We start from the raw sequence: 14,170 nt of genomic DNA on the forward strand, positions 1-14,170 counted from the left end.
GCCAAGGCGGGATTCAAGCCCTGGTCTCCTGAGTCATATACTCCAGTGCGCCAAGCACTATGCCGCCCTGGCTCCCAAGCTGGGAACCTTTTGAAGGCGCCCAGCGACAAACAGGGCAAGGAGGTTTTCGGTGCCCAGGTACCAACATGGGCTGGCTTGGGTTTGCTCTGCACCTTTCGGTGCTCAGACTCAAGCCTGGCATTGCAACCCACACCCCAGATAGTCACAGATCCAAACACCCTTTGGCCTCTTCTTAGATGTGGCCAGCAGCCAAATCAGAAAACCAGAAAAGTGCAATCCTTCCTCTGTGGCACACTGATGCAAAAGGGGTGCTGGGGCTGAAGAAAGCTGGCTGTTGGGGGGGGGGTGTTTTGTGTGTGTATTTTGGGGGGGTGTCCCTCTGCCCGAAATCCCTCCTCCTCCTCCTCCTCCTCCTCCTCCTCCTCCCTCCCTCCCTTTGCAAATCGCTGGAAGCCTCCCTCCATCCTTTGGCTGCAGCTCTGGAGGCGCAGCAAGGAGAGCAGCAGGACCCAGTCCACCGTCTGCAGGAGAAAGAGAGAGAGTGAGAAAGAGAGAAAGAAAGAAAAGGAGAGAGGAGGAGGAGGGAGGGAGGGAAATCTTTCTCTCTCTTTCCCCTCCCCGGCTCGCCTTCCCCCTCCAGAGCCAGAGTTTGAAAGTGATGCTGGAGGAGAGGAAGAGCAGCAGCAGCAGAGGAGGAAGGAAGGAAGAAGGAAGGAAGGGAGGAAAGAAAGAAAGGAGGAGAGAGAAGCAACGCTGGGTCCTGTCGACTTTCCGCAGCGCTGGAGCTCTGCTTGACTCATCCCTTTTGCCATCCTTCCTTGGCTCATCCTTGCTCTCATCCCTTCTTCTTGTCCAAGGTAAGGAAGACCTTCCAAGAAAGCCTTTGCCTTTTGGGAGGAGGCTTCTCTCTCCAGTGGGTCGACATTGAAAGGACCAACCGAGATGATGCAGTGCTTAGAATGTTCCATTAAGATTGGAGAGACTTGGGTTCAAATCTTGCGCCCTGGCTCATCACCTCCCTCCCTCTTTCTTCTTCTTTGCTCAGCTATAAATGCTAGCTATTATTTCCACACACTCTCGCTCACTCTCTCTCTCACACACACACAAAGTTGGCAGGTGCATTACTATAGAGGGCCTTATAGGCAGCACATGGGTGCCTATGCTCTCCTTTAGGTTAGGGATGGATGCTATGGGTGTTTTGTTTTGTTTTAATCTCCCCATCCTCCACTTTTCCTTTTCTTTCCCCCTCTTTTGCGCATGGATGGGATGCCAACTGGAGGCTGCCAGTTGATGTCAGCAGGAGCATCTTGGGCTGGCCTTTTAAGCAAAGTCAAGGGAAAGGGAGGCATCTTTTCCTGAATGCTGCTGTTTCATGCACACATACGCACCTTACTGGAGGAGGACCGCACACAAGTGCAAGTATGTGCGCCTTTAAAGGCTTTCCTTGAGAGCTGATGTGGATCTGGCTGGAGAGGAGGACCTCCAAGGGAAGGGAAAAAGGTGGCCAAGCCAAGGTGCATAGTTGAAATCAGGGTGAGCAAAAAGAAATCAGGGAGAGCAGAAGGAATCACAGAAGATACCCCAAAAACATGTGCAAGTGAAAGCCCTTTGCAAGGTGTAGGGTGGATGGTGAATAAATGGGATACAGATGTATTCATTCAGTAAGTGACTAAATGGGATGCTGAAGGTGCACAGTTACAGAAACAAGGCTGTAGCAATTGAAGGGGAAAATATATGTGTATATCTATATTGCATGCTCACGTTTTTCACATCCCTATCTCTACCTCTATAAATAGTTTGATGGACGGATAGAGACAGATGGGGAGACGCCTCATTTTTAATGCAAAGCTTGGAACCTAAAGATATGCAAAAGGGAGCAGAGGTCAGCAGTTGTGGAAGGAGGTCTTGACAGTGCTGCAATAAAATCCATATTTTATGGAGAGTTTAATGCCCTCCGTTGGAAGTGCTGAACTGGATGTGTTCAGTCCAAGGGAACTCCTGGTGACATTCAGGGATCGAGAAATTGAATGGCTAAAATGACACTCAGCCCTGCAGCACATCTGGTCCCTTTAGCCAGAAAGCGACTGGGAAATTGCCCCTCGATGATACCCATGACTTAAAGTTTCCTTCTTACCAAATCTGGAGGGAAGATGGGCTCTTTAGCCGCCATGCTTTAAGTAATTAATTGGCTTGTTGAGCAAAAGACTTGAGCAAAAAGAGGCAGTTGCAGTTTGTTCAGGGACAGAGCACACTTAACAGAGAGCACTCTATGAATGTTTCATTTATCGTATTCAGTTAATAATTCCATTGATGAAATGTGCTCATGAGATGCTTATGGAACAGCTCTGACTTACTCTTTTCAAACTTGTGGGAAGAGCCCCTGTCTTTGGTTTCTCAGCACAAATGTGCACAAACTTATGCGAGAGAAGGGGGGAAATGCTGATGCAGGACTATATGGGGGGAGACTCCTAAGTTAAGAGGATCCACTGTGCCATGGCTCTCTTCTCTTTCACATAACACCATCTTGGACAAATGTGCTCAGGGAAAGAATCTCTGGCTTGGAATGCCCATCTCTGGCTTCGCCAGCCATCTATGCATATTCTTTCTCCAGTCAAGACAAAGGCTTGTTTCATGAGATGCCTGGTTTCTCCCAGAAAGGATTTGTGTGGAACTTTAAATTGTTCTACAAATCAGATTAACAGCCCTTCTTTCATGATGGAAGGCATCCTTGCATGTTTCTTTGGGATGGAAGGGGAGGTGAGGGAGGCAATAACTTTCAGTGAGACAAGGGAAGGGGTCTGTGGATGAGTCTGGTGGGATGAGATCAAACAGATGCCTTCACCCCTGAGACATAGAAACACAGATTTCCATCAGGCCGGCACAGTGGGAGGAGGACCCAATTAAACAGGCTCTTTTAAAGCAGATCAAAATGGGATAATAAACAAGTGCAGGATGGAATCACTTCTCTACGATGTTATTTGGACTGTTCTAGCGCCTGTATGCTTTGCTGTCTTTCAGTTCCACAGAGTACTCGGTCCCAAATTTCAAGAGGTTTCTGATCCAAAGTAACTGGTTTCTCAGTAATAACCATCAGAGGCGGCAGTGGTGGTGGGCATGCTGTATATCTTAAAAGCAAGTGGAAATGATTTAGTCTGATGGTGGCTCCCTGCAGTTATCCTCTGCAGCCATTTGAAGCTCTTGAAAGCTGGTGTCCCCTCCAGGGATTTTCTAGTTCCTTCTTACAGTAGGTTGTTTTTTTCGCACCAGTTTTCTGCTATCACATATCTCAAGGCTAGTCATCAGAGATTACAAATATAACCTATCATTCACACACACACACACACACACACACACACACACAGAGAGAGAGAGAGAGAGAGAGAGAGAGAGAGAGAGAGAGTTCTCTATTAGAAATATCCATGTCTCCACACTTACCTTCTTGCCCCTTTATTGGATCCTCCATGCAGGCAGTGACCTGTTGTTAAATTCCCCTTATCCTCAGTTGAAAAGGATGGTTAACATTTTACAGCCTTTGACACCAACACTTCATATAGAGTGGAACTGATATAGGGAGGCAGTCCTTTTGTCTGTCTGTCTGCTGAATATTAGTCATCTACTTTTCAAAACTTGATGAAACTTTTGAAGAGGCAAGTTCTGCTCTCTAGATTCATGATCCCTGAATGAGGTTTGTGCATGGCTCCTATTTCTTGAATGAGATGAATAGTTCACAGAAGGGTATATCCTTCTCTTGAGACATGAATTTCTCCTCATGCGTTGTTGTTTTTATGAGTGGAGGCTTCCTTCAGTTTTTTCCCCCCACTGGTGGACTTAGATCAGCATTCCCATCATGGCACCCTCCAAATGTTGGGCTTCAGCATCTCCATCCTGGGTTGGTAGCAGAGTCCAGTACATAAGACAAGGACCTAACTTTGCTTTGTATTCCAACAGATATCACAAAAATGGTGATATGCTCTTATTAATGAAGAGCTTGCACTGCCGTTAAATGAAACATTGAGATCCTCCTCTTTGTCAGAATTGTGCATGCAATCTGTCTTTCTCCTTGAAGTTATCAGTTTTATTGACTTTCTGACATTGAATTCTGGTTTGACTTTAATGCCATCTTCCAGTGTTTAAGCTAATAGGAGGATAGAGTTGTTGGGGGATCTAAGGAAACCAATTAAGAAAACCAAAAAGTTTCATCAATGTAAAGCGTCATGTTAATATCACTGCCAGACTAGTGCCATGATATGTGAGTGGTTTAGTCTCATCCCAAACACTGATCTATCACTTTCCAGTTTATTTCAAGAGTGGAGAAAACTCTATTAAATACATAGGGTCTTTGGAAGTTGACAGGTAACTCGAAGGCACATGCATATAAGTACATCAAGTTGCTATTAAAGATCTGTGACATCAGTCCAAGTTATGGGTCTTCTTCATGTTTCATGGTTGCAATTCTTCTACCATGAAATGTATGCATAATATAAGAGGTAAACACCCTGTGGACACACCTCAAGAAAGTGTAAGTCCAGAATACAGTTATGTTTTGCCGAATTTATTGAAACAAGTGAGTTCATTTGTTTGATTTATGTTCATCCCTCAAAAGGATTTCTTCTTCACCACTGAAATTATAAGAAAATAAAGCAGATTTCCCATTGTCAATCTCAGTAGATATACGGAGATGGATACATATCCAGCCCGTGAAATGAAGTAGTCTATATGTTAACACATTAGTCTTTAGTGATGGCTCCAGTGTAAGGATTGACTTGCACTTTATAAATATTAGCCCTCAATTATGAAAGATTTGTGTGGTGAGGGAAGGAAGTCTGATGGATGCATGTTCCCTTGAATTATTGATTTCTGCCTTGACATTTCTCTCTGAATGAAGTGGGGTCCATCCAGTGTAGGAAAGCAGAACAATGAGTTCTGACAGAGACTTAAGTCTGGAATGTGCACTTTTTATATGTATGTATGTATGTATGTATATGTATATGTATACTGTATATGCATATGCTGTATCACATTTGCTTGCTAAATGATATAGCAGCAGATTATCAATGGCTTTTTAAGCCCCTTGCTTAATTTTTCTATTTTAATAATGAAACTGTCCAGTCATTTGAATGAAGTGATGGGAAATGTTACGGTATCCCTTGGAAGTCATATTTTACAAAAGAAAAAGAAGAAAGCTTTGGATGTAAAGCAAATCATCATTTATTTACTTAATTCCTCCTGTTACTGTAAAGGCTCTAATGGTTGGGCTGCTAATTTGGTGTTCAACACAGGTCTCAGTCTTTTGCTCTTTGACACAGACCTCTTGTGTGACCTTGGAAAAATTATTCCCCCCCCCCACACACACAAAAGCATTAGAAAGCTCCCCTTTCCCAACCCAACAGAGAGATTGTTATGTGATCAGATCCTGCAAAGTCGTGCTTATTTGCATAGGACAGTTTTTTGTGAGGTCTAAACATCCTTTGGGAAACTGTGAATATAAGACACTCAAATATTTTATTTTTATATAAAGAGAGTTAGTCAGGGATAGTACTGTTGAGACAAAGTTTAGAAAATTTAAGTCCTGTTGTGTTCAATGAGAAAACCAATGAGATGTAAGAAGCTGGATTGTGTCTTGTTCCTAGTCCTCATGTTTCTGGCAAATCACTGTTCACCTGTGACTTCAGTACTCCTCACAAGCCAATTTTAAATCTGTTTTATTTGTCAGGGCCCTTTTTTGTGAAAAGAGGAGGGGAAGGGGGCGGAAGAATGTATAGTAAATATTCTCTGCATAGATGAACAACTCAGATCATACTGGAAGTTTATAAATCTCCATACTTAGTGCATCAGTTCCACCCACTTCTTAGGCACAGTGTCTTGTTACAGACAATGGCAAATTCACATAGCCTTCTATGGAATGCAACTTAGGAATGAAGTTTGCCAAAGGTTCTTGATTTTATCATTCCGTAGCATCACCACCCCCTTGACATCATGGAAATATTCCATAATTCCAAACCCTTGAAAGATACCAGTGATACTTTTTAAACTGGAAAAATTAAGGACCCTTGGCTCCATATTGCATTCGTGGGGTAAAACAAGTAGGACATCAAAAGGATGTGTATTGTTACAACTGCACTGCCAGATAGCCACATCATTTTAGCCATTGAATGTGGAGTTGGAAGACAAGTCACTACTGCTGAATCATTATTGTGCAGCTCCTTATTTTTCTATGGAGCAATTTCAGTCATTCAGAAATTATGTTCCCACACAGCAATTTAAGTTTTCAGACATCAATATGATTGAGGACACTGCATTTCTGTAAAACAGCTTGCCTTTTTAATAGGTGCGGGACATTTCCTTTTCTTTCTAGAGATGTCATCTGAATAAAGAAATCACCGCTGATAAATCTAAATAATTTTTTAGTCAAATAATTTACATTTGTCTATGAATAATGTTAATATTTTTTAAAAAAAGTTTGTAAGATTTTTTTAAAAATGAAGTAAACCAATGGACTCTTGTGTTTTTGTAGTTCCTTTCTTAGAAGAGGCATGTCTCCTTGCATGAGATGATTCCTGTATTTTGTGATGTTTATATGTCATGCAACTAAAACAACTGTTATTATTGTTATTATTATTATTATTATTATTCACAATGACTTTTAAGTCCAATGAAAGTTTTTTAAAGAATTGATTATGAAAATTGATTAATTTACTAATACAGCAGTCCTGTTTTGTTCTATGTTGGTGTTTTTTTAAAAAACAAAGAGCAATAATAATATTAGCTATTGTTTACTGCTGCTTCCAGGATGTAATCCAGTTCACTCGGATTTGTTGGGATCATTAAATCTTGTGGATTTTAAAGGGAGAATTAAACACATAGAGGGGATCTCTTATATTGAAATCATTGGCAGTTTTTAAAAAATGTTGAAATTTGCCTGGAACATGCCCATGTTTTTGGTACTAAAAGCAGCACTGATAAAAGTGTTGATATCATTTTCATAAATATGTTTGATCAAATTCATGTTCATACAATCTCTACTTGAAATATGAGTTTTATATAGGTTGGGAATAGGTGGCAATCCTACAAATGACACAATATATTGATTCTCTTTTTCTCTTCCCCCCCCCCCCCCATGTTTGAGCTTTCATATATCAGATGTAATGAAACCCTCTTAAGACTAACTCTGTAAATTTCTTTGGAAACATGGTGTAATCATGACTTAGGCAGCCTCCCTCTAATTTATACTGGCATATCTTCAAGCATGTAAAGCTCGTGGACCACATGGGATAGGGTGGGATGAGATGTTTCCCCTATAGTCTAGATGCCACATGTTTCTTAAAGCCAAATGATGATGATGATGATGATGATGATCATCATCATCATCATACTGAGTCACATACAAGCTCCTTTGTCCAGTAGTCTGCTCTTTTTTATCCACATAGCAGAAATAAAGCATGTTGACATCACTTTAACCACCATGACTTTATCTTTCCAAATCCTGGGATTTGTAGTTTGGTGGGGCACCAGAGCTATCTGACAGACCAGGCTGAATACCTCATCATACTACATACCCCAGGTTTCGACAAGATGGAACCATGACAGTTAAAAGTGTTGTCAAATTGTTGAATGAACTGCTAGTCTCTTCTGTTGTCTTTGGAAAACCAGAAAAGGTGTAAAATAGAAGGGTAGTTTATTTTAGACAGCATTACTTCTTTGTGACAAATAGTTTAGTGCAGCTGGCCTTTTATAACGGGGATGTATGCATTTTTATGTACATTTACTGAACTGGCAAAACTACCTTTGAGTATTCCTTGCCAAAGAAAACCCTATAAAATCCATGGGGGCTCACCATAAGTTGAAAGGTGACTTGAAGGCACACACACACACACACACACACACACACACACACACACACACACACTATAGACCACTGATTTTTCTGCTTCTCAGAAGCTTTCTCTTTGCAGGCATGCATTTTCTCTAAATAATTTTTTTTAAAAAAAAATTCTTTATCCATCTTCTGGTTTTCTTAGGCACACAGAGGAATGAATCAGTCGACTATAAAACAAGTCATACATTTCAGTGACTATAGTTTTTTTGGGTTTTTTCAGGCTATGTGGCCATCTTCTATAAGAGTTCATTCCTGACGTTTCGCCAGCATCTATGGCTGGCAACCTCAGAGAAATATTCTCTCAAGATGCCAGCCACAGATGCTGGTGAAACGTCAGGAATAAACTCTTCTAGAACATGGCCACATAGCCTGAAAAACACACAAAAAAACTATGGATACCAGCCATGAAAGCCTTCGACTTCACATCTCAATGACTGTTTTTTCTTTCCTGTTCAGCCTTCCCTAGCAGCCTTTTAGGAGCCAACATGGTATAGTGATTTGAGTGTTGAACTACAATTCTGAAGACCAGGAATCTTGAATCTTGGCTCGGCCTTGGAAAGCCACTAGGTGACTTTGGGCATGTCACACACTTTCAGCCTCAGAGAATCAATGACAAACTCTCTCTGAAGAAACTTACCAAGAAAAACTCATTATGGGTTCACCTTAGGGTTATCATAAGTCACAAACGACTTGAAGGAACACAACAACAACAAGCAGCCTTGTCCCAAGGCACCATCTTTTGACCAATATCTAGTGTATCCTTTGCCAAAATTGTGTTCCCCATTCCCTTCTATGAAATATAGCAAGCGATAGAGACCACCTCTAGGAAGAAACTTAAAGATACACTTGTATAATGTTGTGTCTGGGCCTCTCTCCATTTTCAGTGAGCTATTACAAGAATAGATGGAGACAGATGTTTGTCAGGTTTTATGTAGAATAGATGAATGATGGAATAGAGCTATGATGGTCCATGTGCGCACATTCAGTTTGTTGTCATTTTTGTTTCTCCACAGGTTCTGTGGAGTGTTGTACTTGGTAATTGCAAAGAATATTGGAAATGACAAATTTAGAGTATGGATTTCTCACTTTGGAAATCCCTGTATCATTACTAGCTGGAATGCATGCCTGTTAAGATTCTGCCTGGTTACCCTTTTATGTCTCCATCCCTACTTGTTGACAGTGTAATTCCCCAACCACTCAGAAGATGATACATTTGGAAAAAAGGTGGAATTGGGTGGAAGTTATAAGAAGCAGAAACTATTGCTGACATTCCAAAACTCATCTGAAATTCTTGTAGTTCATCTCTCGTCCATCATATACACGCGCGCGTGCACACACACACACACAGAGAGAGAAGGAAGAATTCTCCCTTCCCTCCTTCTTTTCATCAGTGCCTGTTTTAATCAGAATCCTTTGATGGATTCACAAGGAATAATAAAATACCCACAGTGCTCAGAGTTCTTATCAGCAGTGGAAGCACCACATAGGCCTGGCAGAAAATAACCAATTAGATTAGTTGGTGGCTTTTACCAGTCTTCTTCCTTGATGCTACCATCTTCCTGTTTCTTCCCTATTTCCCCACATGTTTTCTTAAACTTGCAAAGTTGAAACCATGGGGAAGTAAACCAATAGTGCATCTAAAAGCGTTAGAGGCTCTTGCTCACTGAGCATTTCTGAACCTAGAGGAATTCTATTCAGTGTTTTTTTTAAATTTCTCTGGAACCAGATCCTGACTGATATTGGAAGCTAAGCAGGGTTAGCTCTGGTTACTTCTTGGATTGGGGACTGTCAATGAATACCAGGTGCTGTTGACTATATTTCAGAGAAAGGAACTGGCAGAACCACCTCTGAATATTCCTTGCCTAAGAAAACCCTATGAAATCCATGGGGTCACCATAAGTCAACAGATGGCTTGGAGGCACATACACGCAAGCCCCTTACTATTGGCCATACTGGGTAGGACTGTTGGGAACTGAAATGCAAAATATCTAGAGGGAAGAAATTTCCCTGCCTATATTCTAAAAGTTCTCCAGGAAAGCTTGGGAAGACTCAGGGTCAAACTAAATATTACAAAAGATGCATATTCCTTCCAATTAATGTGATTTTCTTCCAGCAAAGGAATTTCCTCAGAGATGTGAACATTAGCAACCAGACTTGCAGATTACACCTGTATTTACCTTCCAGTTGCCACTCACAAAACAAAACAAAATATGCTAAATGTGAAATATGCAGGTGAAGAAAGGTACAAACACACATCTTTCACTTCTTGAAACATCATTTCTAAATATGTGCTAAATATATTGTCCAATCTGACCCCTCTGCTACTTAAAAATTGAGGTGTGGAACTTCATGCTTAATGGATGAATTTTCACCAGAGATGATAATGATCAGGGGGAATAAGAAAACCTTTCTTACAATGACAGTCTATTTATTTATTCCTTAATAACTAAACCTTTTGTGTTCCACATGGCTCCTAAAGGAATTTAGAGTTAACACCACAGTATAGTAACAAGGCATTGTTGTGTTTGTGTGCCTTCAAGTTGTTTCTGACTTATGGTGGCCCTAAGGCAAACCTATCACAGGGTTTTCTTGACCAGATTTTTTCAGAGGGGGGGTTGCCTTTGACTTTATCTGAAGCTGAGAGAGTGTGACTTGCCAAAGCTCACTCGGTGCATTTCCATGTCCAAGCAGGGATTTGAACCCTGGTCTCCAGAGTCCTAGTTCAGCTCTCAAACCACTACACCACACAGGCTGAACAAAGCATGCTATTGATAACGTATATTATTGAGCCAGCATACTATTGATATCCCCTAAACATTGGGAGTGTGGGCAGAGATTCAGGACAATAGCAGTATTCCATTTGTTGTGTTCCACACAAAGTCCCCATTCCCAAAAACGCTCATAGTATATACATTTTCCATCTGTGCAAGCTCAGAATCATGCCAACCTTGCTATGTTTCAAAACAATCCATTTAATAATGCCTTTGCTTTGGCAATGTGAAGAAGCATTTTATGGATTAATTAGGCTGCCTTGCCAGAATATATATGTGCATTATGCAGAAATATTTAATTACAGCCAGAATGTGACTATTAGATTTAATTTGCAATATAAAACATATACTGTATCTCTTCCAATTGTTCCCTCGCTGCATATACATGCAAAGGGACTATGGTTCCCCTTGGACAAAAATTGTGTGAAGAAAACTAATTATGAAAGAGGTACTACTCTTGGATTCCTGACATTTGTTTCTGCTAAACAGATTCCTTTATCTTCTTGCAACATTTACAGTTGCCTGAGAGACAACAGGTAGTGATTCCCCATCTTTTCGAATTGTTCTGACAGACTTTGGAGCTAAACTAGAAAGACTGTAAATTATGAAAGGAATTAAAATTCTACATTTTAATAGGAAGAAGATGGGTTATAACTGGTGGTGCCTCACCTTAGTGGAAAGCCATTCCACCTGTCTTTTGATGATTTCTCGAAAACCACTTAAGTTGCTTCACCCTCTTAAAGTTATTCTTACTACTGGAGAACCATTGGGAACAGCATGGGATGTGTTGTGGAGGCCAATGGTAGATAGGACAGAGTAGTGAATATTGGGATCTTCTGACATATGGATGTGCATTGTACTAGGGCAAGAGTAAGGAACAATCCCCATTAGCTGCACATGCTGAGTGGTCATGGGTTTATTGTTGTTGTTAACCCTCAAGTCAATTTTGACCCATGGCAACAATGCTGATGAGACATCTCCGTCTGTCCTCCACTGCTCTGCTCAACTCCTGCAAACTCATACTTGTGATCTCTTTAATAGAGCCCATCCATCTCACATGCAGCCTTCCTCTCTTTCTACTTCCCTCTACCTTTCCTAGCATTATTGTCCCAGGTACGAGAATTCTTTTACTATTTCTATTTCTTCATTGTCTAATCCAAACTTGTGTAGGTTCTTGGTGGTCATTCTTTTTGTTTTCTTTATGTAGAGCAATAGGCCTGCATTTGCACTTTCTTTCTTGATCTTTCTTAGTAGTTGTTCCAGGTCTTTGAGGTTTTCTGCTAGTATTATGGTGTCATCTGCATATCTTAAATTGTTGATATTCTTTCCTCCTATTATCACTCCTCCTTCTTCTGTGTCCAAGCCTGCTTTCTTACAATATGTTCTGCATGTAAGTTGAACAAGTAGGGTGATAAAATGCAGCCTTATCTGACTCCTTTTCCAATTGGAAACCATTCTGTTTCTCCGTGTTCTGTTCTGACAGTGGCCTCTTGTTCTGAATATAGAGTCCTTATGAAGACTATCAGATATGCTGACACTCCCATGTCTTTAAGGTAAAGGGTAAGGGGGATTATAGCCAATCAATATGAAAGACCACAGGTTCACCCATCCTTTGTTAAGGCAAATCCACCATGGGATACAACCCCATGATGTTACTTATCCTATTGTGTGAAAGAGAAAAAATTAACTACTCAGCTGCTTCTGCACTTTTACTGTCAGTTGAGAGAATCTGAAACCGTAGGCAGTTTCTCATCAGGGCTGTCCCAAAACATTTTGCTGTCTGAGGCTGAGCAGTAAATGACACAGGACTTTATCACATGGGCAAAAAAGATGTGAGCATAACGGGATGCTCCTGTCAATATCGTTCAATAATGCAAGGGTTATCACATGATGTTGCACGATATTGCAATTATCCCATGATTATCCCATGAATAAAGAGGAATTCAAGGCATAAACTGAAAATGGAATTTTTATGATTCAAGACTCCTTTGACAATACAGAGAGATGGTGAGGGGCAGCTGACAATTCTTATCACAGCCTTGGCTAGAAATCCATCTGGCATTAAAACTAACTTGGGTGATGGTTATGTTTTCACAAACCACAATCTGATACAGATGATGTCATCTGAGAGCCAAAGACGGTCAGCCTTGTAACAAAGAGCACAAGTCTCAAACAGAGAAGTAAATTCTGTTCTTGCTTTAATCTTCGAAAGGATCAAGAAATCTTTCCTGCTGATTCTCAGGACCATATTTGAGGGGATAAAGAATGCAATGGGCAGCTTTGTCCAAAAGCATACTTACTTGAAAGTGCAATTCTAAGCAGTCTTACTAGGAAGTAAGTCCCACTGAAAGCAATTATACTTACTTTTGAGTATACATTTAAAGATTCAGACCATTAGAAGTTATACTCCACACTACTGTCACTAAACTTGCTACTTCCGATTCAAGCTGAAAATGAAATGTGATACTGTACACTTGGGGTGTGATATGGATTCACCTGAATCCCAAACCAAATTAGGATAATCTGGAGAGATTTGGGAGATTTTTTTGAATTGAAGTAGATTTTGCCCAAAGCAGGCTGAATTTGTACCCTCCCAAAGCTTTGTTAGTTCAGTTTTGGAAGAACACACAGACCTATGCATGGTTTGCGAAAATTTAATACATTACTCCCCAAGTTCATCATATAAACACCATGGGGGGAAGAGGAAAAGACAGAGTATAGGTTTTGAGCGACAGGACTATTTTCAGTGACAATATGTGGTTTTATCTGGGCTCCATCCCAGTGTTTTGTGACACGTGTGTTGAAGGCATATTTCTAGTGCTGTTCAGTGCTCTTTGCTAGTTAACTCTGCAGAGAGATGGAATATGGCAACAGTTCCACTGGCTACCAGTCTGCTTCCAGGCAAAATTTAAAGTACCGGTTTTGCCCAACAAAGCTCTATATGGCTCAGGCTCAAGCTATTTGAAGGACAGTATTTTGCCATATGAACCCACCCAAGTTCTAAGATCTGCAGGGGAGACACTACTCTTTATCCCACTGTGTTAATAGGTATGACTGGGGGGAATACAGGGTAGACTTAAAGGATGCAGCCCTGCTTGCTTGAAAAATGCTGGGTCACTTTTTTCTTCTGTCAATGTGCTGTCCTATTACATTTTCTGTTTTTAATAGCAATTCAGCAGGGGGGGAAATTGAAAGGCCTAAACTGATTTTCATTAATCTTAGCTGTATAAGCCCTGTGTCTGTCCTTCTAAAAATTTACCTAGGTTTCTTCTTCACTGCAAATTTAGCATGGTTCTATTACATGCCATTTTTACGGAAATTAGCAAAACACGTAGATCAAGAGGCAAGGAGAAGAACCTTTCTTGTGCCTATCCCACTATTTTGCAAGTTTCATAGTGAAGGACACCTCTGCTGTATGATATTTTCAAAACGCTTGCTTCCCAAAAATGTACTGGGAGCAATTCATATGTAAAAAAAGAAAAAAGGCACCCCAAACTGTAAA

The 14,170-nt window shown here is 40.8% G+C and overlaps 1 protein-coding gene across 1 annotated transcript in view; it reads left to right on the forward strand.

Annotated features, from left to right (window-relative positions):
- The first annotated feature begins 541 nt into the window (after nucleotides 1-541).
- The window catches only part of LOC121929338 (cadherin-6), a 197,764-nt gene continuing 184,135 nt past the window's right edge, over nucleotides 542-14,170 (forward strand). Inside the window, exon 1 of the mRNA XM_042464802.1 lies at nucleotides 542-878. The gene's annotated coding sequence lies outside the window, so the exon portion shown is untranslated. The remainder of the gene's footprint in view (nucleotides 879-14,170) is intronic.

Source organism: Sceloporus undulatus, chromosome 4, assembly GCF_019175285.1.
Source record: "Sceloporus undulatus isolate JIND9_A2432 ecotype Alabama chromosome 4, SceUnd_v1.1, whole genome shotgun sequence".
In the NCBI taxonomy this organism is placed as follows: Eukaryota; Metazoa; Chordata; class Lepidosauria; order Squamata; family Phrynosomatidae; genus Sceloporus; species Sceloporus undulatus.